This window comes from Triturus cristatus, chromosome 1_1, assembly GCF_964204655.1.
Source record: "Triturus cristatus chromosome 1_1, aTriCri1.1, whole genome shotgun sequence".
Lineage (NCBI taxonomy): Eukaryota > Metazoa > Chordata > Amphibia > Caudata > Salamandridae > Triturus > Triturus cristatus.
Window position 1 is genome coordinate 1,011,344,127 of NC_140579.1, and position 25,827 is coordinate 1,011,369,953.

Below are 25,827 nucleotides of genomic sequence, written 5' to 3' on the forward strand. Positions count from 1 at the left end.
CGACACGTACCCCCACCCGCGTACACAAGGAGCGTACCCCCCACCCCAACAGTGTAAGTACGACACGTACCCCCACCCGCGTATGCAAGGAGCGTACCCCCATGCCAACAGTGTACGTACGACACGTACCCCCACCCGCGTATGCATGGAGCGTACCCACCACCCCAACAGTGTAAGTACGACACGTACCCCCACCCGCATATGCATGGAGCGTACCCCCCACCCAAACAGTGTAAGTACGACACGTACCCCCACCCGCGTATGCAAGGAGCGTACCCCCATGCCAACAGTGTAAGTACGACACGTACCCCCACGTTGTATGCATGGCGCGAACCCACACACGTGTATGTTCTAAGCGTACATATTGTGAAACAGGAGGGGTGTGTGCAGAGTCCTCCCAGCAGTGCCCAGTCACAAGAGTGGTGGGTGCAGAGTCCTCCCAGCAGTGCCCAGAGACAGGAGGGGTGGGTGCCTATCACTCCCAGCAGTGCCCAGACACAGGAGGGGTGTGTGCAGAGTCCGCCCAGCAGTGCCCAGACACAGGAGGGGTGTGTGCAGAGTCCTCCCAGCAGTGCCCAGACATAGGAGGGGTGTGTGCAGAGTCCTCCCAGCAGTGCCCTGAGACAGGAGGGGTGGGTGCCTATCACTCCCAGCAGTGCCCAGTCACACGAGTGGTGGGTGCAGAGTCCTCCCAGCAGTGCCCAGACACAGGAGGGGTGTGTGCAGAGTCCTCCCAGCAGTGCCCAGAGACAGGAGGGGTGGGTGCCTATCGCTCCCAGCAGTGCCCAGTGGTGGGTGCAGAGTCCTCCCAGCAGTGCCCAGAGACCGGAGGGGTGGGTGCCTATCACTCCCAGCAGTGCCCAGACACAGGAGGGGTGTGTGCAGAGTCCTCCCACCAGTGCCCAGACACAGGAGGGGTGTGTGCAGAGTCCTCCCACCAGTGCCCAGAGACAGGAAGGGTGTGTGCAGAGTCCTCCCAGCAGTGCCCAGAGACAGGTGGGGTGTGTGCAGAGTCCTCCCAGCAGTGCCCAGACACAGGAGGGGTGTGTGCAGAGTCCGCCCAGCAGTGCCCAGACACAGGAGGGGTGTGTGCAGAGTCCTCCCAGCAGTGCCCAGACACAGGAGGGGTGTGTGCAGAGTCCTCCCAGCAGTGCCCAGAGACAGGAGGGGTGGGTGCCTATCACTCCCAGCAGTGCCCAGTCACAAGAGTGGTGGGTGCAGAGTCCTCCCAGCAGTGGCCAGAGACAGGAGGGGTGGGTGCCTATCACTCCCAGCAGTGCCCAGTCACAAGAGTGGTGGGTGCAGAGTCCTCCCAGCAGTGCCCAGACACAGGAGGGGTGTCTGCAGATTCCTCCCAGCAGTGCCCAGAGACAGGAGGGGTGGGTGCAGAGTCCTCCCAGCAGTGCCCAGAGACAGGAGGGGTGGGTGCCTATCACTCCCAGCAGTGCCCAGAGACAGGAGGGGTGGGTGCCTATCACTCCCAGCAGTGCCCAGTCACAAGAGTGGTGGGTGCAGAGTCCTCCCAGCAGTGCCCAGAGACCGGAGGGGTGGGTGCCTATCACTCCCACCAGTGCCCAGACACAGGAGGGGTGTGTGCAGAGTCCTCCCAGCAGTGCCCAGAGACAGGTGGGGTGTGTGCAGAGTCCTCCCAGCAGTGCCCAGACACAGGAGGGGTGTGTGCCTATCACTCCCAGCAGTGCCCAGAAATAGGAGGGGTGTGCGCAGAGTCCGCCCAGCAGTGCCCAGACACAGGAGGGGTGTGTGCAGAGTCCTCCCAGCAGTGCCCAGACATAGGAGGGGTGTGTGCAGAGTCCTCCCAGCAGTGCCCAGAGACAGGAGGGGTGGGTGCCTATCACTCCCAGCAGTGCCCAGTCACAAACGTGGTGGGTTCAGAGTCCTCCCAGCAGTGCCCAGAGACAGGAGGGGTGGGTGCCTATCACTCCCAGCAGTGCCCAGTTACAAGAGTGGTGGGTGCAGAGTCCTCCCAGCAGTGCCCAGAGACAGGAGGGGTGGGTGCCTATCACTCCCAGCAGTGCCCAGTCACAAGAGTGGTGGGTGCAGAGTCCTCCCAGAAGTGCCCAGGCATAAGAGGGGTGTGTGCAGAGTCCTCCCAGCAGTGCCCATGGAACGCAAAGGGTGGAGTAGCCACAGACACCATGCCCACAAATGTCAGTCAGGTGCACAAAGACCCTGCAGTACATGTACCACATGTGTGCGAGGCTGGGAGTATACGCATGCATAGTGCCGAAAAGAAAACATGTCCACATGAAGTAATGTCAATAGTCCACATACACAAGTACAATGACTACCAAGGATGCCACGAATGATGCAGGTGGAGACATCGCTCAGCATGCATGTGCAAAGTTGAAGGAGTCCGTCACACACCCAGCTAATGTACACACAGCTCAGCGCTAAATATTGGGAACACCCTGCAGGGAAGATGGCAGGGTACACAGAGGCAGGAATACACCTTGGGACAATTTCACCATGCAGCAACTGCATACATGAACAGAGAAACATAGCTAACACCGTGTGATGGCACACAGATACCAGGGTCCCCCCTATGACCAGCACACTACTACATTTCCCACACACCCAACACATGAACACCACCCACAACCATGTAGCAGCCCCACCAACAGCAATACCAGCAAAGCAGTAGTGTTCCAAGGGAACAAAATAAATTGCTTTATTCAGCATGATCCAAAAAATCTTGTTTGTAGGAAGTTCAATATTTACAAAGCCCATAGGGCAGTCCAGAAGTCACAGCTGTATGGGGGACACAGTGGGATGCGTGTCCCCTAGCTTGCCTGCACAGTTACATTCCGTCGTGTTCCACAGGGGTGAGGGCATCATGTGGGGGGGAAGGAACAGGCACCGCAAGGACAGGATGGCGAAGGGTAGGCGTTGTGGGTGCAGGGATGGAGGACTCCACCACAGGGGGTGGGGCAGGGCCAAAGGTGGACTCTAGGAGCTCGCTGCACACCTTAGCAAGGTCCTCCAGGGAATCCCCTGCACCCGAAGGAACCACAGGCCCCAAGGAGGGGGAGGGGTCAGAGGGATGGGTCGCAGCGCCACTAGGGGAGGGTGTGGACGGGGGGGGGGGGGAAATCAACCACCCTGACCGGGGACTTCCTTGACCGCTTGCGTGGTTGTGTCACTGTGGGGCTCAGGGACAGAGCGGCCATGAAGGAGTCTTTGGGGGAGATGTGGCCAGGAGAGCTGAGGGGAGGGGATTTGGAGGGAGTGGATTTGGTGGAATGCGGACTCCCACTCTGGCTGCGTGTCACACGTTTGCCCCCCGACCCAGTGGGTGTGCCTACTTCACCCTGTGTGTGCGTGTCAGGAGGTGTGCGGTGGACCTTCCCTGCTGGTGTGGTGCCTGTGTGTGTTGTGGTGGGTGCATGCTGACGTCTGGGTGTACGTGGGACAGGCATGGGAGTGGGTAGTGTGGATGGGGTAGGGGGTGGGACGTAGCGCTGCAGGAGACCCACTGCTGCAGTCAGTGTCGAGTCTATTGACCTCAGCAAGCTGCGTTGCTCAGCCTGCGATGAGTGAATGCCCTCCAAGTATGCCTCCATGTTGTTGAGGACCTGGCTGTGGCCATGGAGGACATTAAGGATCGCAGCCTGACCAATCTGCAACTGCCGCTGGATGTCCACAGACTCGGCATTGGCGGCAGCAGTGGAGACAGGGGCAGGGGGTGCGGTGCCTGGCATGAAGGAGTCATGCGGTGACTGGGCACGCTGGGAAGGGACACGAGCAAGTGGGAGGCGGCTGATGGCAATGGAGGGGGCGGGCGAGATGTAGTGCTGCTGGCAGATGGTGGTGCAGCCTCCGCCCACTCGGAGAGATCATCCTCGGACCCGTCAGCTTCATACTCTGTTGTGCCAGTCGACAGGTCCCCGGCTTCACTCTCCTCCGCCTCAGTCCCACTCAATGTGCCAGCCACGATGTCACCGCTGGCACTGGTGCTCGGTCCCTCTGCTCCGTCTGTGCCCATGTCTCCCTCCGTGTCCCCCGACGATGCTGTGGGCAGGGTGAAGAGACAGAAATTAATCATACACCTGTATACATATGTCACACAAGTCCAATCTACATAGGTTACAGAGCATAGCCTGAAACAAAAGAAGAGTTACATCTACAAAACAAGGTACATATGTAGGGCATGCAAGACACAGTTGTTTGACCCACCATGCCACTGAAAAACTATGGAGAGCATGACACAATAGCAAATGAGATGAAATGGAATTTTGTTGGACAGGCCACACGAAGGGCTTGCTCCCTCCCCGCACGACAGGGCCCGAGCTCCGGCCCACCAGGCATAACCCACGAAAAGCACCTGTACCCCGTCTCCCGACGGATCTTCTGCCCTCGGACCTCTACTCATCACGGGGCCCAGCCCCACCGGCTCCCCCGGCCGGTTCAAGCCGCCATCTTGGGCCCTGCACCACGAGGCCGCGTGGCCTCGCCCCGACCCTAACCCCGGGCCTGACCGGCCCCGACATCCCGGCACCACCATCCACCCGGGAGGTGAGCGGACCACTTGGCAGGTCAATGGGAGGACGAAGTGTCAAGAGCTCTTCCCCCGCCAGGTGCCGATCGCCTCCAGCTCCCCCAGGCGCTGGCTCCACCCCCTGCTGGGTGTCTGGACACCTTCATCCCGGGCCCTCCGACCTCCAAGTGTGAGGGTCCGGACATCAAAGAGCGCCTGCCCTATAACTGGGGCAACTCCGGAGCAGGAAGGCAGTTGTATCCTGGAGTCGAGAGACACCGAGAGAACTCAGCCTTGACGGACTACTGGCGCGGCCGTAGCCCGCTCTTGTGAACCATCGTCCTGCCTGCTGGCGCTGCCGCGGCCTTCTGCAACATCCGTCCTCGTCGGGACCTGCTGGCGCTGCCGCGGCCCGTTGTAACGACCATCCTCACCGGGACCTGCTGGCGCTGCCGCGGACCGTACATCGACCATCTTTCCGGGACCTGCTGGCGCTGCCGTGGACCGTGTCCCGACCATCTCGACCGGGACCTGCTGGCGCTGCCGCGGCCCGTACCAACTAAACCACCAAGCTCGAGGATTGTGAGCTAGTCATCATCTCATCCGAACTACCTGACTGGTAAACAGACTGTCCCGCTCCCCCTTACCCTGCATTGAGAGACTTGAATCGAGGGGACCCCTGAGTCCAGACCTCCTTGTATTATTCAACCGTACCTTAAGAAGTGCTTATAAAGAACACTGAACCTTATCCGTGTGTGGTATCTGTCTGTGGGGGGGGGGGAAGTTACTTGTCTGTACGATCGCTGGAGACGGCTCTCCCCGGAGACCTCTCCTCCTGACCCCGGCCGACCCTCCCGGTCCGTCTACCCTTTCTAACAAATTTTGACTGAGGAGCAAGGCCCTGGGGACAATCCAGCACTGCATCTGCACCACACAGCGTGGCAGGAAATAGGGATGAGCAGGGACCATAGCCAGGAACTAGAGGCACATACAGCATAGGTAATACTGAAAACATGCCCACCCTGACTGGCACAATGCACCTTGAGTGTATGTCCAGACAAACATCACACACTGGCCAGTCCTAGCAAGGAGATTTCTGGTTTTGACATGTAGGCCATGGCCGCACCACCCACCCCCTACATGAGACAATTCTTTGGAGACACAGGAAGCACTTACATCTCTTAGTCTGGGTGAAATACACATGGGATGCAAAAATTCAATATTGCACACAAAATACCCAAGGTGCGCCTGTCCAAATAATCATGTACAAATGGGCATCATCAGATGATTGTAACAAGACACACAGGCAATGGCCACCGTGAGTATGAACAAGGAAAATCAGGTCAGGCTGTACAGTGGACACTTGTACTACATTTCACGTCAATATACATTGGGCCAGGGGACAATGGCACTGAGCACAACCTATGCTGTAGACACAGAGATTGTCGACATTTTCGGATTACACACATGATACCTAGGAAAATATGCCCCTGGGGACAGTAGTGGCCACACAACTCCATGCTCCTGAATGGGAATGACTGCAACACACGCTACTATCCCTGCACTATGCGTACCGCACACTCATGCACATCATGTCACAGGCCACCACATAGGACATGCGTGCTGTAAGGCCTCACACTTGAGCGACTAACTCCCATGTCTGGACTCAGCATTAGTGCCAACTGACATGGAACCCACAAGTCCAGAACTGGACAGGGCACAGGCAAGGTCCCAAAACCTGTTACACACCACCCCCACACATGATGCTGCAGGCATAGTACACGTGGAGAAGGTGCCAGGCTACATAACCTTGTGACGGAGTGACTACACACAGACCAGGGAACACATTGCAAGGAGGGGAAGGGAAGCAGGAGAGCACTGCAATACTGTGGGTAACAGGATCTGCACAGCACCATTAAACCCTGGCAGTGTATCCATGGAACAGTGCACTTACAAATGCTGGTGAAATACAACAAACACACATGTACCTACCCCCTTCCTGCTGCTGCATCTACTGTAAGCGCCTGTCCAAGTCTGGAAAGACCACCGCCAGCACACGCTTGTGGATGTGGGAGAGACGGCGGCGCCCGCGGTTCTTATGGCTCTCAGGTGAGTCCCCCAGCAGGACCTGTGCGATCCTCCGCGTCCAGCACCGGATATCCTGCCAGCGTTTCCTCACCTGGGACAGGCGCCACTTCCGACCATCCGCACTCCTCACGGCGGTCAGCTATATCTGCTCCTTGGCAGAGGCGCCTACCTGTGAGGATGAACAAGTGACACTACATCAATACACCTGCAACATGTCACAGAGACAGATATGAGAAGAAATTAGCTGGTTACAACAAGGCATGTCATGCAGCCAACGCATTGCACCTTTGCCATAGGGACATTCTCCTCTGGGGAAGGGCAAAAGCAGTACGTGCCAGTGAAAGTACACAGGTGGAATGAGGGCAAAGACACAATCAATGATCAAGGCTCACACTGTGCATCACACCCACCCCTCCTGCGTCTGGGCACTGCTGGGAGGACTCTGCACCCACCCCTCCTGTCTCTGGGCACTGCTGGGAGGACTCTGCACCCACCCCTCCTGTCTCTGGGCACTGCTGGGAGTGTTAGGCACCCACCCCTCCTGTCTCTGGGCACTGCTGGGAGGACTCTGCACCCACCCCTCCTGTCTCTGGGCACTGCTGGGAGTGTTAGGCACCCACCCCTCCTGTCTCCGGGCACTGCTGGGAAGACTCTGCACCCACCCCTCCTGTCTCTGGGCACTGCTGGGAGGACTCTGCACACACCCCTCCTGTGTCTGGGCAGTGCTGGGAGGACACTGCACACACCCCTCCTGTGTCTGGGCAGTGCTGGGAGGACTCTGCACCCACCCCTCCTGTCTCTGGGCACTGCTGGGAGTGTTAGGCACCCACCCCTCCGGTCTCTGGGCACTGCTGGGAGTGTTAGGCACCCACCCCTCCTGTCTCTGGGCACTGCTGGGAGGACTCTGCACCCACCCCTCCTGTCTCTGGGCACTGCTGGGAGTGTTAGGCACCCACCCCTCCTGTCTCTGGGCACTGCTGGGAGTGTTAGGCACCCACCCCTCCTGTCTCTGGGCACTGCTGGGAGTGTTAGGCACCCACCCCTCCAGTCTCTGGGCACTGCTGGGAGGACTCTGCACCCACCCCTCCTGTCTCTGGGCACTGCTGGGAGACATCAGGCATTCCCCCCCTGGGACCCCCCCTACAGTACATAGCATGTGTGTTACACCTGGACACAATGGCAGAAGTCAGTCACAAAAAAGGGACACAGTCTGTGCTAGTGGACTCTGCACTCACCTGATAACCTGCTCGCCCATACAGCATGGGGTACTGTGGGAGGATCACATCCAGCAAAGCCAGGTTCTCCTCCAGGGTGAATGGCTGTGACCTCTCCACAGCCCTTGACATGGTTGCAGGGAATCAGTAGCAGCAGCTGGGTCGTGGAATACAAATATGTGCAGGCAAGTGCTCCCTCATGGGACCTGGCTGCCTTACATCTGCCTTGCTGGCCTATTTCATGCACAGGAGTACAGAGTGATTGGTCACTCACATTTGCATCCTATGTTTCCTCCAATCCCTTCAAACCTAGCACAGTCAGTGGGTTCTTATTCTGTTTTTTTCTTCAGCATGATGTCAACCCCACAAACACATTGCAACAAAGTAGATTCATTCTGTTGGACTTGGCCCTTTTTCCCGAAATTTTTCGCTTTTATGGGAAACCGCATGTTACGTGAATGCATGTGAAATGCAATGATTGAATGTGTGCAGACTGAGTTTCCCCATTTTAAACATATAACTTAAAATGGATGCCAGAGCTGTGTGGTTGCGCCGTTTGACTGAGCTGGGTTGACAGTCTAGGCGTTATTTCCCAGCAGCCCCGGCTTTTGGAGGGAAGCCTGGCACCCAGGGTGCTCTACCCCTCCCCATAGGCCAGTTAGAGCCAGTTTCCCCAGATGCTTCTAGAAGCTTCTGGCACTGTCTGGAAGGTGGGGTGAGGGGCGTCTAAAGGGAGGAGCTGGGTTGCCATGCAGTCAGTCAGAGGGTGGACTAGGGAGAGAAGGGACCTGCTGCCAGGGGTTACCGCCACATAGGCCTGTGTGCTGGGCCCTGAGCCTACCTACCCCCCCCCTACTGTCCACAGGGCGAGGGAAAGATATAGTGGTGGCAATTCAGACATGGAAAAGCCTTTGCAGGAGTTTAGGCGGTAGGATTAGTCAGGGACCTATGCCTCTGGAAGTGACAGGGCTTAGGTGCTGCCTTTCAAGTGAGTGAGGGATCCTGAACTACCCACTGATCTGGCCCGGCGAGAGGAGACTCCAGGGACGACAGGCAGAGACTAATTAGTCCGCCTTCAGCCACCAACGCAATTTCCCCCCCCTCAAGAAACCCTCAAGCAAGGGGCAGGAACCAAAGAGCGCTATTTCCAAGCTGCCCCTGGAAGGAGAGCGCTATTTACAAAGGAGAGCGCTATTTACAAGCTGCCCCTGGAAGGAGAGCGCTATTTACAAAGGAGAGCGCTATTTACAAGCTGCCCCTGGAAGGAGAGCGCTGGATTTGGTGAGCGCTATCTTTGAAGTGGCTGTGCCTGCAGCCGGAGAGAGTGACTGCCTGCTGCTGGGAGGCCACCGAGACGCCTGCAGCCGAGAGCCCGGTGAGTGGGGCATTGGGGGAACCAGTGGCGTGGAGGGGGCAACGGGGCACATTATCGGTGCCCGCCCCGGGGACCCTTCACATTTTTGGGACCTTGTGGGGGCGCACTTGGAGGGTGTGTCGGGGCACATTGTCGGTGCCCGCCCCCGGCGTCGTGTGGGACTGGTAGTGGAGGAGGGGGGGCAACGGGGTACATTGCCGGTGCCCGCCCCTGGTGCCAGGAGCCTGCACAGCTGCCCCACAGGACAGTGGGCAGCTGCAACGGCCTAGAGGGATGCTGGAGGGGGTGGACACCTCGGAGGGCCCACGGACCTGCCCGGACTAAATGCAATGCCTAGCGCTGCAGTGGCTGGCCATGGTTGATGCTCCCAGAGCTTGCCAAGTCTACTGCCCCAAGAGCTTGCTATGCTGAATGCTCCCAGTGAGGGCCCTATCTGAAGCGCCATTGATCTGCCAGGTGTAGCACTATGCTATAATGCCATATTTAAAGCGCTATGGTCAATGCTAGTTGTGCAGCGCTATATTCAAATGTCATGCTCTTAAGCGCTATGTCAATGGCTATGTTTTGAAGCGTTTTCGCCGTGATATGTGCAGCGCTATATTCAAATGTCATGCTCTTAAGCGCTATGTCAATGGCTATGTTTTGAAGCGCTCTCGCCGTGATATGTGCAGCGCTATATTCAAATGTCATGCTCTTAAGCGCTATGTCAATGGCTATGTTTTGAAGCGCTTTCGCCGTGATATGTGCAGCGCTATATTCAAATGTCATGCTCTTAAGCGCTATGTCAATGGCTATGATTTGAAGTGCTAGTCATGTGTTGTATGCAGCGCTATGTCTAGATGCCAGGTTTTAAGGTGAATGAACTGCCTATTTTGATTCCTGCCTCAGGGGACCTCCAGGTTGTTAAGGGATATGGTCAGGTCATGATGTGTTTTATTACAGGTGGTCCGGACTAACGCCTAAGGTTATGCCCTGAGTTGACTTTATTGCAGGTTGCAGCTAATGGACTTACTTTTACTATCTTCTAAATCGCAATGATTCCGGCAGGGGCCTGATTGGCCCTGCCCTGTACATAATTCCCCCCCTGTAAATGTTAACCGAGCGCCAGTTGGCGCAGTACAGAGATTGCCTATTGACACCTTGTGGTTTTGGACAATACAAAAGTTCTTTTTACCTAAACTGATGTGGTGTCTCTTTTTGTAGTGTGCCTTGTGTGTCGCCTGTGTGTACTGCGTGGATGCTTTGCACATTTCCTCTGGAGTTTTGCCCGCCCGCTCTGCACCACGCTACCCGTTTCCAACATTGGTGTTCAGCGGTGGGATAGGACTTGTGTTTGCGCAGTACCACAGCGACCGCGGGTTGCACTGCAAATTGAGCGTTTAAAGTGATCTCAGCTTTGGGGAATTATTGTTTTTTTCCTTAATTGTGATTTCCTCCTGGAAGTGTGTTTTTAAATTGTGTCCCCTTGTTGCACTGTGGGTGGTGTGTCCCGGGTGTACCGTGCCAGGATGGGGTCAACCTACAACGAGGATGATCTTATGGAATACACGGAGCAGGAAGTAGTGGATTTCTGCAGGGAGAGAGGGATACCCCCAGTAGGCAACATACGCAGGAAGTTATTTCTCTATGAGGCCCTCAAGAGGGGGGAACCCTTAGAGATCGGTGGGGACCTGTCAGATTACCCCTCCGCATATTTAAAGGGTGGATTTAGGGGAGACCCGGAGGAGGACGTCCAGTGTAGGGAGGACTCCGAGAGTGAGGGGGCCCAGTCCATAACCCAGGAGGGGGGTGACACTGACGAGGAGGAGGAAGATGACCGGGGGGAGACGCCAGTAGCGAGTGAGGACACCAGAGTTAGGGAGTCCCGCGCTGGGTCCAGTCCCGGGGGCACTGCCCCGTCCCTTTCCCTGTCCCCAGAAGAGTGGGTAGATAGGAGGGAAGAGAGGGAGCATCAGCTGGCGCTGGGATGGCTCAAGGTGGAGCTAGCGCGGCTGAGTGTGCAGGAGAAGAAGCTAGAGACGGAGAAGGTCCTAGCGCAGGAGAGGATGGCGGAGGCAGAGAGGGCCTTTGCCAGGGAGAGACCAGCTCGGGAGGGTAGGTTGTCCCCTGAGAGTGGTTTTTGTGGTCTGGATTCACCAGTAAGGGTGGGATCCAGTGGTGGCAGCGAGAGTGGATCCAATGTAGGGTGTCCCACTCCCAGAGCCCAGGAGACGGTGCCTGATTCCCAGGAAGAGGGGGACAGGTTAGAGTTCAGGGGCAGGGGAAAACTGTCCCACCAGTCCTGGGGGGAGTTTGCGGAGGTGTGTGGGACTGCATTGGAGGATTGGGTGGTGAGGAGTGCAGTGAATGAGTGGGAAGGGCTGTGCCAGGTAGTCATCCGGGAGCACATGCTCAGGAATTGTTCCCCAAGGTTGCGTCACCACCTAGTACAGTGTGGGTTCTCTGACCCCAGGGAGCTTGCACAGGAGGCAGACCTCTGGGTGAGGGCCAGGGTGTCTGAGGAGGCATTGGGGAGTGACCCTGAAGGGGGTGGTGCAGGGATCTTCCAACCCAGCGAGGTGGGAGAGATGGCGAATAGCCCAGCTAGGTCCCCGGGAAGAGAGAGGGTTGTAGGGCCTCACGACCTATCCATAGGAAGGAGTGAGACGGGGAGGTGTCCCGAGGTGCCCCAACCGCAGTCTCAGGGCCTGGAGAGTTCCGTAAGGGAGCCCCAGGTTGGGAGCCTAGGCTGCCCTGATGTGCCGCCCGGTGAGGGGGAGCCCCTAGTGTCAGGAGGACCCGGGGCATCTGTAATCAGAGCTCCTGAGGTTGGCCCAGTTGCAGGGTTTAGATCCTGGGCTGGGATGCCAGGTTCAGGGGTTGCCTGACCTGGCGGGTGGGACATGTTAACAGTGTCCCCCCAGAATTGACTTCCAGGGGTACTTCTCCAGGTGGGAGGGTGCGGAACTCTGGAAGGGGGTGCAGAGGGAGGAAGGTCTCACCTCGGGCACCGGCTCAGCCACAGGGCTTAGATCCTGGGTTGGGAGGCCAGGGATGGGTACTGCCTGACCTGGCGGGTGGGACATCTGTTAGCAGTGTCCCCCCAGAATTGTCTTCCAGGGGTGCTACTCCCGTTGGGAGGGTGCGGAACTCTGGGAGGGGGTGCAGGGGGAGGGAGGTCTCACCCCTGGCACCGGTGCAGCCTAAGGGTTTGGACCCTAGGCTGGGGAACCAGTTGAAGGGTCAAGGCCCTGGACTGGGGAGAGAGTGGTGGTCTGAGGGTGCCTCGCATGGGAGTAGGGTGAGGAACCCCAGAAGGAGAGGTAGGGGGAGGAGAGCCTCGCCCCTGATGACTGGTCAGCCTGAGGGTGCGGACCCCAGGTGGGAGGACCAGTGGCAGTTTGGAACTGCAAGAAGGAGGAGGAGAGTGGTCAACGGGTACTACGGGCCTGGGGTTACTGCCCCCCACTCTGTGCGACCGCAAGGGCCAGAGACATCTGGGTGGCCTAGAGGCCAGTCTTGGCCACAACCAGCTAGGGAACCCCTGGGTGGTGGCTCAGTCGGTCGAGAAAGGTTTGAGAGAGGGAACCTTCGGGTTCCAGAGTGGAGGAGAACCTGCGGGTGCTCCTGCAGTTGCGGGCCTGCGTCCACCTTTTCTCGCCCTAAGCAGGGAAGCCCATCAAGGCATTGATCGGTCTACCCTGGCTTTTGGCTGGAAGGGGGTTGTGTTGGACTTGGCCCTTTTTCCCGAAATTTTTCGCTTTTATGGGAAACCGCATGTTACGTGAATGCATGTGAAATGCAATGATTGAATGTGTGCAGACTGAGTTTCCCCATTTTAAACATGTAACTTAAAATGGATGCCAGAGCTGTGTGGTTGCGCCGTTTGACTGAGCTGGGTTGACAGTCTAGGCGTTATTTCCCAGCAGCCCCGGCTTTTGGAGGGAAGCCTGGCACCCAGGGTGCTCTACCCCTCCCCATAGGCCAGTTAGAGCCAGTTTCCCCAGATGCTTCTAGAAGCTTCTGGCACTGTCTGGAAGGTGGGGTGAGGGGCGTCTAAAGGGAGGAGCTGGGTTGCCATGCAGTCAGTCAGAGGGTGGACTAGGGAGAGAAGGGACCTGCTGCCAGGGGTTACCGCCACATAGGCCTGTGTGCTGGGCCCTGAGCCTACCTACCCCCCCCTACTGTCCACAGGGCGAGGGAAAGATATAGTGGTGGCAATTCAGACCTGGAAAAGCCTTTGCAGGAGTTTAGGCGGTAGGATTAGTCAGGGACCTATGCCTCTGGAAGTGACAGGGCTTAGGTGCTGCCTTTCAAGTGAGTGAGGGATCCTGAACTACCCACTGATCTGGCCCGGCGAGAGAAGACTCCAGGGACGATAGGCAGAGACTAATTAGTCCGCCTTCAGCCACCAACGCAATTTCCCCCCCTCAAGAAACCCTCAAGCAAGGGGCAGGAACCAAAGAGCGCTATTTCCAAGCTGCCCCTGGAAGGAGAGCGCTATTTACAAAGGAGAGCGCTATTTCCAAGCTGCCCCTGGAAGGAGAGCGCTGGATTTGGTGAGCGCTATCTTTGAAGTGGCTGTGCCTGCAGCCGGAGAGAGTGACAGCCTGCTGCTGGGAGGCCACCGAGACGCCTGCAGCCGAGAGCCCGGTGAGTGGGGCATTGGGGGAACCAGTGGCGTGGAGGGGGCAACGGGGCACATTATCGGTGCCCGCCCCGGGGACCCTTCACATTTTTGGGACCTTGTGGGGGCGCACTTGGAGGGTGTGTCGGGGCACATTGTCGGTGCCCACCCCCGGCGTCGTGTGGGACTGGTAGTGGAGGAGGGGGGGCAACGGGGTACATTGCCGGTGCCCGCCCCTGGTGCCAGGAGCCTGCACAGCTGCCCCACAGGACAGTGGGCAGCTGCAACGGCCTAGAGGGATGCTGGAGGGGGTGGACACCTCGGAGGGCCCACGGACCTGCCCGGACTAAATGCAATGCCTAGCGCTGCAGTGGCTGGCCATGGTTGATGCTCCCAGAGCTTGCCAAGTCTACTGCCCCAAGAGCTTGCTATGCTGAATGCTCCCAGTGAGGGCCCTATCTGAAGCGCCATTGATCTGCCAGGTGTAGCACTATGCTATAATGCCATATTTAAAGCGCTATGGTCAATGCTAGTTGTGCAGCGCTATATTCAAATGTCATGCTCTTAAGCGCTATGTCAATGGCTATGTTTTGAAGCGCTTTCGCCGTGATATGTGCAGCGCTATATTCAAATGTCATGCTCTTAAGCGCTATGTCAATGGCTATGTTTTGAAGCGCTTTCGCCGCGATATGTGCAGCGTGTTGGACAGGCCACACGAAGGGCTTGCTCCCTCCCCGCACGACAGGGCCCGAGCTCCGGCCCACCAGGCATAACCCACGAAAAGCACCTGTACCCCGTCTCACGACGGATCTTCTGCCCTCGGACCTCTACTCATCACGGGGCCCAGCCCCACCGGCTCCCCCGGCCGGTTCAAGCCGCCATCTTGGGCCCTGCACCACGAGGCCGCGTGGCTTAGCCCCGACCCTAACCCCGGGCCTGGCCGGCCCCGACATCCCGGCACCACCATCCACCCGGGAGGTGAGCGGACCACTTGGCAGGTCAATGGGAGGACGAAGTGTCAAGAGCTCTTCCCCCGCCAGGTGCCGATCGCCTCCAGCTCCCCCAGGCGCTGGCTCCACCCCCTGCTGGGTGTCTGGACACCTTCATCCCGGGCCCTCCGACCTCCAAGTGCGAGGGTCCGGACATCAAAGGGCGGCTGCCCTATAACTGGGGCAACTCCGGAGCAGGAAGGCAGTTGTATCCTGGAGTCGAGAGACACCGAGAGAACTCAGCCTTGACGGACTACTGGCGCTGCCGTAGCCCGCTCTTGTGAACCATCGTCCTGCCTGCTGGCGCTGCTGCGGCCTTCTACAACATCCATCCTCGTCGGGACCTGCTGGCGCTGCCGCGGCCCGTACCTCGACCATCTCCACTGGGACCTGCTGGCGCTGCCGCGGACCGTACCTCGACCATCTCCACCGGGACCTGCTGGCGCTGCCGCGGCCCGTACCAACTAAGCTCGAGGATTGTGAGCTAATCATCATCTCATCCAAACTACCTGACTGGTAGACAGACTGTCCCGCTACCCCTTACCCCGCTTTGAGAGACTTGAATCGAGGGGACCCCTGAGTCCAGACCTCCTTGTACCATTCAACTGTACCCTAAGAAGTGCTTATAAAGAACCCTGAACCTTATCCGTGTGTGGTATCTGTCTGTGGGGGGGAAGTTACTTGTCTGTACGATCGCTGGAGACGGCTCTCCCTGGAGACCTCTCCTCCTGACCCCGGCCGACCCTCCCGGTCCGTCTACCCTTTCTAACATTGGTGGCCAGCGGCGCGATCCGAATCAACGCGTAATCGTACAGAGAGTAGCTCACCCCACGACAAAAACACAATGTCAGCCAAAGATAGCAACTCCACCGAGAAATTCCAAATGGATAAAATAGAAGAATACAACCACCGCGAACTGAGACAATTCTGCATAGAACTTGGCATTGCTACCACCGGCCTGAGTACCAAGGATGATCTAAAACACGCCCTAGAGTCGTGGACAGAAACTGGGGTCGCCGGACCCTCCGACCAAAGCAGCATCACACCAGAGGGGAACGCCACGGCTCCCGAGGAGCGGGGAACGGGCCTCTCGCAGGAGGAGATCCGAGAAAGAGAAAGAACCAGATTGCACGAGTTGGAAATGGCACGACTCAAGATGGATGGGGAACTCAAGTTAGCTGAACAGAAACTCAACCTCGAGCACATGCGGCTCCGAGATGAACGAGAAGAGAAGCAGAGACAGAGAGAGCTGGAGGAGAAAAAAATAACGCTCGAGCACGAGCGCCAACTAGCGGAAATAGAACTTCGGAAACAGAATAAGGAACTGGGGGTGCCTGAGCGACCACACACCCCGGGGCCAATCGAGAAAAAAGTCCACATCCCCAAGGATGTTGTCCGCGAGTATGTCCGAGAAGACGACATACAACAGTGGTTTAAAGCCTACGAGATCGCCATGACCTCCCACCGGATCGACCGGAGTGATTGGGGAGCCGGACTTTGGGGGAGGTTTATCAACGAGGGTCGCGATGCCCTACTGCAGCTCCCAGATCACCAAATGTCGTCCTACGACCACATGAAGGCTGCCCTCCTCACCCGCTACGGCCTCACACCCGAGATGTACCGCCAGAGGTTCAGAGATTGCACCCGGATCCCAGGTACAACTTGGGTAGAATACGTGAACTATTTCAGCCGTGCCTTCGAGGGTTGGATAAAGGGGAGCCAGGTCACCACCTACGAACAACTCTTTAACCTGATGGTATGGGAGCACCTGTCAAACAACTGCTTCGTCGAGCTCAGGCAGCACCTCCTCGACAGTAAGCTGACTGACCCCCGGCAGCTCGCCGCCGAAGCTGACCAATGGGAAAGCACCCGAGTGGGCCGGAGGGGGCCACACAAACAGAACAGAAACAACCAAGGCCAGCACCGTCCTCGGGGAGGAGGAGGGGGCCAGGGGCGAGGGAGAGACGCCTTGCCCGCAACACCCGTGGCCAGCACCCCGGCTCCGGCCGGTCGGGGCAACCCCCCGTGGCGTCCTGGGGTCCGAGCCAACGTCACGTGCCACCGATGCCAGCGAGTCGGCCACTACGCCAATGACCCGAGCTGCCCGCAGAACCAAACACCCAAGCCCCGCCAGGTAGCTGCCGCCGCCCTGGGGGAAGAGCGATCATTGGAGGAACCAGAGGAGTATGAGCCGGCCCAGCAAGAGTGGGAACCGGCCGCCATGGTCCTGGCGTGCTTAGGGGGAAGAGACATGGTGCCGCGGGCTCCCCTACCCGCTAACACCAGGAAATACGGTCAGTGGGTGACCATTAATGGACAACGAGCCGAGGCCTTGCGTGACACAGGCGCCAGTGTGACGGCCGTCCGCTGTCACCTGGTGAAGCCCGAGCAGATCCTGCCGAACATTCTCTGCCCCGTCCGCTCGGCAGACAACTCTGAAAGTATGTGTCAAATGGCCTGCGTCCCATTCGAATGGGGAGGGGTCTCCGGCCTGTTGAAGGTGACGGTCCGGGACGATGCCCCCGTGGACTGCCTCCTGGGGAATGACCTCGAGAGTTCCCCGTGGGCCACCGTTGAGAGAAGAGAGCACCTGGGTATGCTGGGCCTCCCGGACTGGGCCTGCATAACCACCCGGTCCATGGCCGCCCGTGCCGTCCCTCGATCAGAAGAACCAGAATGGCCAGCACCCCCGCCCCCAGTCGCCCCAGTAGAAGACAACGACGAGGCCAGCCTCCCAGACTCGGCGACCGAAGGGGACGCGCAACCCCAGGACCTTCCTGACCTGGCTCAGTGGCGTCAAGAAGGGGGGCCCACCCAAGAACAGTTCCGCCAGGAACAAAAGACCTGTCCCTCCCTCGAGGGACTCCGCCAACAAGCCAGCGCCCAGAACACAGGGGACTCCACCGGAACTCACTGGGTCTACTGGGATAACGACCTGCTATACAGCGAGCAAAGAATCGCCGAGCTGGGGGCCGGTCGAGTACTGGTGGTACCTCTCCGCTTCAGAGACTTTCTGCTCAACCTGGCCCACGATGTCCCCCTGGCTGGACACCTGGGCCAGGATAAAACGTACAGCCGCCTAGTGACCCACTTTTTCTGGCCGAAAATGAGGAACGACGTCCTGAACCACTGCCGATCTTGCCCCACATGCCAAGCCAGCGGGAAGAGTGGTCGGAAGCTGAAAGCCCCTCTACAACCCTTCCCTGTGGTCACCACCCCGTTCGAAAGGGTGGGGATAGACATCGTGGGGCCTCTGGACCCCCGCACGGCACAAGGACACAGGTTCATCTTAGTACTGGTGGACCATGCCACCCGCTACCCCGAGGCGGTGCCCCTACGGACCGTGACAGCTCCGGTGGTTGGCCGGGCCCTAATGGGGATCTTCTCCCGGGTAGGCTTCCCCCGAGAAGTCGTCAGCGACCGAGGCACGAACTTTATATCCAAATACATGAAGTCCCTCTGGCAACAATGCGGGGTCACCTACAGATTCACGACCCCCTATCACCCCCAAGGGAACGGACTAGTGGAGCGTTTTAACCGCACCCTCAAGGGGATGATTGGGGGATTGGAAGAGCCCCTCCGTCGCCAGTGGGATGTACTACTCCCGTGCCTCCTCTTCGCTTACCGAGAAGTTCCCCAGAAGTCCCTCGGTTTTAGCCCTTTCGAACTCCTGTACGGGCACCCTGTGCGAGGTCCCCTCAGCCTAGTAAAAGAAGGTTGGGAGATGGCCACCCTAAAGACCCCTCCAGACGTCTTCAAATACCTCCTGGCCCTACGCAACCAGACCCGGCGCTTCAGAGAGATGGCCAAGGCGAACCTCGAGGCCAGCCAGGAGGACATGAAGAAGTGGTATGATCACAATGCCTCCTCCATTGAGTTCGAGCCTGGACAACAAGTATGGGTGATGTCCCCCACCGAACCATGTGCCTTGCAAGATAAGTGGACGGGGCCCTTCAAAGTGGTCGAGCGCAAAAGCCCTGTCACTTACCTCATCGACCTGGGGACCTCCCGGAACCCCCTTCGGGTCCTCCACACCAACCGACTCAAACCACACTTTGTGCGCTCAGAACTCAGCCTCCTGATGGCTACGGACAGTGGGGCAGAGGAGGACTCCGAGCCCCTCCCGGATCTTCTGAAGACTCAGGAGAATGACGGCTCCGTGGACGGGGTCCGGCTCTCTGACACCCTCACTTCGGAGCAATGCCAGGGCTGCCGGAACCTCCTGCTGCAGTTTGCTACCCTGTTCTCCCTCACCCCCGGGGTCACCCCTTGGTGTTTGCACGACGTGGACACCGGGGACAGTCCCCCTGTCCGACACCGGGCCTACCGCGTACCAGATCGGGTACAGGCCTGCATACAGGAGGAGGTGGCCAAGATGCTCACAATCGGGGTCATCGAGCCCTCGGACAGTCCCTGGGCCAGTCCGGTTGTATTGGTCCGCAAAGCCGCTGCCCCCGGCACCGCACCTGAACTGAGATTCTGCGTCGACTACCGGGGCTTGAACGCTGTCACCCGGACCGACGCTCATCCGATCCCCCGAGCAGACGAGCTGATCGACCGGCTGGGGGCCGCCCGCTACCTCAGTATCTTCGACCTAACAGCGGGCTACTGGCAGATCGGCCTCACACCCAGGGCTCAGGAACGGTCAGCCTTCTCTACCCCCGATGGCCACTACCAATTCAAGGTCATGCCCTTCGGCATGAAGAATGCCCCCGCCACGTTTCAACGCCTCGTGAACCAGGTCTTGGCGGGGCTCGAAGAGTTCAGCGCTGCCTACCTGGACGATATCGCTGTATACAGCCGCCACTGGCCCGACCACCTCCGTCACCTCCAAGAGGTCCTACAGGCCCTCCAGCGGGCCGGCCTCACAATTAAGGCCGGCAAGTGCCAAATTGGCCAAGGGTCTGTGACCTACCTTGGGCACCAAGTGGGAAGCGGGCTGGTGGCCCCGCTACAACTTAAGATTGCTGCCATCCAGTCCTGGCAGCCCCCCGTCACCCAGACCGAGGTCCGAGCCTTCTTGGGGCTCACCGGCTACTACCGGCGGTTCGTGAAGGACTACGGCAGCATCGTGGGGCCCCTCACGGGTCTCACGTCCAAGATTAACCAAAGCGGATTAACTGGACCCCCGATTGTCAAGCGGCCTTCGAGAAGCTGAAGGCCGCCCTGTGCACCGCCCCTGTGCTCCAGGCCCCCGATTACAGTCGGGAATTCGTGGTACAGACCGACGCCTCCGACCACGGCATCGGAGCCGTTCTTTCTCAGTTAAACCCCGAAGGTCATGACCAGCCGGTGGCCTTCATCAGTCGACGTCTCCTGGCCCGAGAACAGCGCTGGAGCACCATCGAGAGGGAGGCCTTCGCAGTGGTGTGGGCCCTCAAAAAGCTCCGGCCCTATCTCTTCGGTACCCATTTCCGGGTACAAACCGACCATCGACCCCTGCAGTGGCTGATGCAGATGCGGGGGGAGAACCCAAAACTCTTGCGCTGGTCCATTTCCCTGCAGGGAATGGACTTCACTGTGGAGCACCGACCAGGCCAAGACCACGCCAACGCGGATGGCCTGTCCCGCTTTTTCCGCCTCGACGAAGAGAGTCCCCAAGGAGATGGGTGACTCTCCCCGCCTTCAGCTGGGGGGGACGCATGTTGGACAGGCCACACGAAGGGCTTGCTCCCTCCCCGCACGACAGGGCCCGAGCTCCGGCCCACCAGGCATAACCCACGAAAAGCACCTGTACCCCGTCTCACGACGGATCTTCTGCCCTCGGACCTCTACTCATCACGGGGCCCAGCCCCACCGGCTCCCCCGGCCGGTTCAAGCCGCCATCTTGGGCCCTGCACCACGAGGCCGCGTGGCCTAGCCCCGACCCTAACCCCGGGCCTGGCCGGCCCCGACATCCCGGCACCACCATCCACCCGGGAGGTGAGCGGACCACTTGGCAGGTCAATGGGAGGACGAAGTGTCAAGAGCTCTTCCCCCGCCAGGTGCCGATCGCCTCCAGCTCCCCCAGGCGCTGGCTCCACCCCCTGCTGGGTGTCTGGACACCTTCATCCCGGGCCCTCCGACCTCCAAGTGCGAGGGTCCGGACATCAAAGGGCGGCTGCCCTATAACTGGGGCAACTCCGGAGCAGGAAGGCAGTTGTATCCTGGAGTCGAGAGACACCGAGAGAACTCAGCCTTGACGGACTACTGGCGCTGCCGTAGCCCGCTCTTGTGAACCATCGTCCTGCCTGCTGGCGCTGCCGCGGCCTTCTACAACATCCATCCTCGTCGGGACCTGCTGGCGCAGCCGCGGCCCGTTGTAACGACCATCCTCACCGGGACCTGCTGGCGCTGCCGCGGACCGTACCTCGACCATCTCCACTGGGACCTGCTGGCGCTGCCGCGGACCGTACCTCGACCATCTCCACTGGGACCTGCTGGCGCTGCCGCGGACCGTGTACCGACCATCTCCACCGGGACCTGCTGGCGCTGCCGCGGCCCGTACCAACTAAGCTCGAGGATTGTGAGCTAATCATCATCTCATCCAAACTACCTGACTGGTAGACAGACTGTCCCGCTACCCCTTACCCCGCTTTGAGAGACTTGAATCGAGGGGACCCCTGAGTCCAGACCTCCTTGTACCATTCAACTGTACCCTAAGAAGTGCTCAGAAAGAACCCTGAACCTTATCCGTGTGTGGTATCTGTCTGTGGGGGGGAAGTTACTTGTCTGTACGATCGCTGGAGACGGCTCTCCCTGGAGACCTCTCCTCCTGACCCCGGCCGACCCTCCCGGTCCGTCTACCCTTTCTAACACAGCGCTATATTCAAATGTCATGCTCTTAAGCGCTATGTCAATGGCTATGTTTTGAAGCGCTTTCGCCGTGATATGTGCAGCGCTATATTCGAATGTCATGCTCTTAAGCGCTATGTCAATGGCTATGTTTTGAAGCGCTTTCGCCGTAATATGTGCAGCGCTATATTCAAATGTCATGCTCTTAAGCGCTATGTCAATGGCTATGTTTTGAAGCGCTTTCGCCGTGATATGTGCGGCGCTATATTCAAATGTCATGCTCTTAAGCGCTATGTCAATGGCTATGATTTGAAGTGCTAGTCATGTGTTGTATGCAGCGCTATGTCTAGATGCCAGGTTTTAAGGTGAATGAACTGCCTATTTTGATTCCTGCCTCAGGGGACCTCCAGGTTGTTAAGGGATATGGTCAGGTCATGATGTGTTTTATTACAGGTGGTCCGGACTAACGCCTAAGGTTATGCCCTGAGTTGACTTTATTGCAGGTTGCAGCTAATAGACTTACTTTTACTATCTTCTAAATCGCAATGATTCCGGCAGGGGCCTGATTGGCCCTGCCCTGTACATAATTCCCCCCCTGTAAATGTTAACCGAGCGCCAGTTGGCGCAGTACAGAGATTGCCTATTGACACCTTGTGGTTTTGGACAATACAAAAGTTCTTTTTACCTAAACTGGTGTGGCGTCTCTTTTTGTAGTGTGCCTTGTGTGTCGCCTGTGTGTACTGCGTGGATGCTTTGCACATTTCCTCCGGAGTTTGGCCCGCCCGCTCTGCACCACGCTACCCGTTTCCAACACATTCCAACTGACTTCTGCTGTGCACCTTCCAGAACACATTCAAAATTTAAACTTGGTCTCCATGACAACCAGCATGCATGTAGGCCTTAATACTTCTCCCTCATGTGTCCCCTATGTAATTTGGAGCTTCACACACAGGTACGGTGCGTTCCGGGGCCCTAGGGCACCCCAAATGCATAGCAACGGCCCGTACACGCGTGCGTACGTTCACTATCACTATGGGTGTCCTCGCGTATGCGTACTAGTAGTGGTACGGCCCGTACACACGCCTGTACGCTCCCTATCACTATGGGTGTCCTCGCGTATGCGTACTCGTAGTGGTACGGCCCGTACACACGCCTGTACGCTCCCTATCACTATGGGTGTCCTCGCGTATGCGTACTCGTAGTGGTACGGCCCGTACACACGCCTGTACGCTCCCTATCACTATGGGTGTCCTCGCGTATGCGTACTCGTAGTGGTACGGCCCGTACACACGCCTGTACGCTCACTATCACTATGGGTGTCCTCGCGTATGCGTACTCGTAGGGATAGTGAGCATACAGGCGTGTGTACGGGCCCTACCACTACGAGTACGCATACGCGAGGTCACCCATAGTGATAGGGAGCGTACAGGCGTGTGTACGGGCCGTACCACTACGAGTACGCATACGCGAGGACACCCATAGTGATAGGGAGCGTACAGGCGTGTGTACGGGCCGTACCACTACGAGTACGCATACGCAAGGACACCCATAGTGATAGTGAACGTACGCACGCTTGTACGGCCCGTACCACTATGGGTGTTCTTGCGTATGCGTACTCGTAGTGGTACGGCCCGTACACACGCCTGTACGCTCCCCATCACTATGGGTGCTCTTGCGTATGCGTACTCGTAGTGGTACGGACCGTACACATGCCTGTACGCCCACCATCACTATGGGTACACATACGGCAGCACTCCCATAGTGATACGGGAACGTACACAGGCCCTCTTAGCAGAAGTACGGTGGTTTTCACACATCACAGTGGTGACAGGCAGCACACAGGAAGGAATAGGGCTGACATACTTGTCCATGGATGGACATCAAGGCATTGTCTGGGCAGTACTACATGTGTGGGGCACAGGTGTGAAAGGCTGTGATGTGGCACATTACTCCTGAGTCCAGAAGGCACCAGATGTATGATGAGATGTGTACATATGTAATGTGTGACGGTGCAATGTGTGCCAGGCATGCCCTTGACTCCTTTGACATGTGTGCATGTCGTACTGCACACTTGGGATGAGCGTCACTGGCATGGCACGGACACCAACACACAGAAGTGTCCCCTGAGGCCCGGTACAGGGGTTACCACACCTGACATGTCACTACACACGGTGCGCGATGTGACTGTCATGTATGTGTGGGTGGTTCCCATTAGGTTGATGTTGGAGCTCCCTCAAAAGCTGCAGCCGTTGCAGCAACCAAAATGTGTCTGTGTGTAGATTGACATGGCACACTGTTCCGCACACCATGCCACATGTGGTAACGGATGTCAGGTGCGTATGTATGCATGGGACACAGAGTAGCGTAACAAGGACATGTCTGCATCCTCTCTATGAATGCGTGGTGAGTCATGACATGTACACCTTCATGGCAAGGTGTGTGGGCTGTCCTAGTGTAATGTCATGTGACCTGTGGCTCTAGTGTTCCGCTACCAGTCTCTGCAATTGACATCCTACTTCTGCTGATGTGTGGATGTATGTCACTCCTGTCTTGCGTCTGGCTGTTCACTTGCACTGGGACACAGCTAATCCCATGCCATGGCATGTGGAGGTTGACAATCTCCGTGTGTAGCTGGGTCTTGGTAGGAGTGTCACCTGGCAGCCATACGTGTCCAGGGCATGTAGCACATACCTGACTCCCTATGTAGCATATGTGTATTGACAGATTAACATGTGCTCTGTCCAAATAAATTGTTGTTGTGGTGCACTCACTCTTCCTTGTCACTTCCAAATTACTGCAGAGCGGCGCCTCTTCACCGACCAATTCCGGACTTGGCTGCCATGCGGGAGAATGACTGTATCCGGTGCTACCGCTTCCCCCAACGGTTGATTCTGGAGTTGACGGCGAGACTGGCACCACACCTGCAACCGCAGCACAGGTATCCTACGGCACTGAGACCCAAGCTGAAGGTAATGGCAGCCCTAGATTTTCTAGCCACGGGTACCTTTCAAAATACCATAGCTCATGTTGGTGGCATGTCCCAGAGCATGTTCTGCCGTGTGCTGCATGATTTCTTAGAGGCCATGTTGATTCACCTGGATGACTTCATCCATTTTCCTACCCCAGAAATGTTGACTGGGGTCAAGCGTGGATTCTATGCCCTGGGAGGGATGCCCCATGTCATTGGGTCCATTGATGGGACACATGTGGCTTTGGTACCACCACACGCACAGGAGGTAGCGTACCGGAATCGCAAGCACTACCACTCCATCAATGCCCTTGTGGTGTGTCTGTCCAACATGGTGATTTCACATGTCTGTGCTCGTTTTCCAGGATCAGCACACGATGCCTACATCATGAGGCGTAGCAGGATGCCTGAAATGACGCAGCTGCGCAACGAACGAGCATGTGTTGTTGGTGGGTACACACTGTCTGTCCTGTATTTTGCGTAGACTTCCAGCACGTCCGCTTCTCCTGTCCTACTTATGTCCATGTGCTTTCCATGTAGGGGACGCTGGCTATCCCAACATGCCATGGCTGATCACACCTCTCCGCAACCCCATCACGCCGGCCCAGCTCCGCTACAACACCGCCCATGGCCGGACAAGGCGAGTGATAGAGAGGACGTTTGGCCTCCTGAAGAGCCGATTCAGATGCCTCCACAAGACCGGCGGCGCCCTCCCATATGCCCCGGCGAAGATCTGCAAAATCTTCATGGTCTGCTGCATGCTGCACAACATGGCAGTTGAGAAAGCTGTGCCACTCATCCTGGATCAAGATGACCAGGACCATCCACCCGTGGAGGACGAAGGGCTTGGCAATGGGGCTAGTGATATGGAGGATGTGGAGCCGCAAGAGGACATCCGAACTCGGCTCATAAGCGACTTCTTTGCTTAGTGGTGAGTACCAGTGTCTGAGTGTGCACGCATTGGTCCCCGTGTGGCATGTGTTGCGATGTGTGTCTCCACCGGCATGTATGGCACGTGAGTCAGAGGTGTGTGTGGGTGTGTCACTGGAGTGATGGTGCCAGTGATGGTTGTATTTCCCCAGTCATAATTGTGAATCTAGCATGTTGTCATCCATACATGTGTCGAGTACATGCACATGCAAGTGGCTGTGATTTTTGTGGCTGACTTCGTGTGTCTCTCTTCCCCAGGTACTTGCGCATGCCGTCTGCTGTTTGCATTGTTGTGGCACTGCTATTCCTCATGGACACGTCATCGTGTGCTGACTCAGCGTTACAGGCACGGACACGTTTGGAAGTCACCTTAGGGTAAGGGATGCAT